This window comes from Eschscholzia californica, unplaced genomic scaffold, assembly GCF_041429995.1.
Source record: "Eschscholzia californica isolate CP2 unplaced genomic scaffold, dmEscCali1.0.p SCAF_2, whole genome shotgun sequence".
Taxonomy (NCBI): Eukaryota; Viridiplantae; Streptophyta; class Magnoliopsida; order Ranunculales; family Papaveraceae; genus Eschscholzia; species Eschscholzia californica.
The window spans coordinates 47,871,194-47,871,946 of NW_028238309.1; the positions used below are offsets into that span (position 1 = coordinate 47,871,194).

General features: G+C 30.5%; 4 non-coding genes across 4 annotated transcripts; all 4 read right to left on the reverse strand.

Annotated features, from left to right (window-relative positions):
• On the reverse strand, positions 1-91 carry LOC147558544 (small nucleolar RNA U31b). Its single transcript, XR_015235508.1, has one exon. It is a non-coding gene; the product is annotated as a small nucleolar RNA U31b (small nucleolar RNA).
• Positions 92-343: 252 nt separating this feature from the next.
• LOC147558545 (small nucleolar RNA Z196/R39/R59 family) lies at positions 344-428 on the reverse strand. The gene has a single exon (XR_015235504.1). It is a non-coding gene; the product is annotated as a small nucleolar RNA Z196/R39/R59 family (small nucleolar RNA).
• Positions 429-493: 65 nt separating this feature from the next.
• On the reverse strand, positions 494-574 carry LOC147558546 (small nucleolar RNA Z195/SNORD33/SNORD32 family). The gene has a single exon (XR_015235503.1). It is a non-coding gene; the product is annotated as a small nucleolar RNA Z195/SNORD33/SNORD32 family (small nucleolar RNA).
• A 93-nt stretch (positions 575-667) lies between these two features.
• Positions 668-753, reverse strand: LOC147558547 (small nucleolar RNA U31b). Its single transcript, XR_015235509.1, has one exon. It is a non-coding gene; the product is annotated as a small nucleolar RNA U31b (small nucleolar RNA).

Genomic DNA, 753 nt, shown 5'->3' on the forward strand with positions numbered 1-753 from the left:
AAATCAGATAATACAATTGGATGTCAATCACCATCTTGCACCAAATAGATGCATGTAAGACTGGGGCGACAATATTATTATCATCATATTCAACAAATGGCTAATCCTCTATTAATTAGAAATTAAGAAAAATGTAAGCAGGGATTAAGTAACATGGATGCTAACAAATTTTTGAAGCAACCTGTGTCGCAAGACCTGTTTAAAACCACTTATTTTATGCCATCTAAACGAGACACCCTGCTATTTATTAGAATCAGAGCATCAGATACCTCAGGCAAACCCTATATATACATATAAAGAAAGATAGAAACCCTAATTTTGATAAAAACCCAGTTTGATTGTGTACAATCTCAGCCGAAAGATGGTGATAAGTTTGATGATAATCATTGTTATCTCAGTTTTATTGACATAATTCATCATTGATTGTACTATTTATAAACTGGTTTTATACAAAAAGAAAGATTTGATAAGTAATTTGAATTTAGTAAATGAAGAGAGATCAGATGGTAGTGCATGTAAATAATCATCATTCTTTTTTACAGAATAAAATGGGTTACAAATCATCACTTCTCTCTTCAAATTTTCAACTAATCAAACCTTTTTTGAAAAAAAAAAAATACTGATTTTTGATGAAATCTAGATTGAAAAGACAATAAACTAGTAAATGGAATCAGATCTAGGTTAAAGTCAATCACCATTTAGTACCAATGAGGTACTTGTAAGACTGGGGCGACAATAGTGATCATCAAGTTC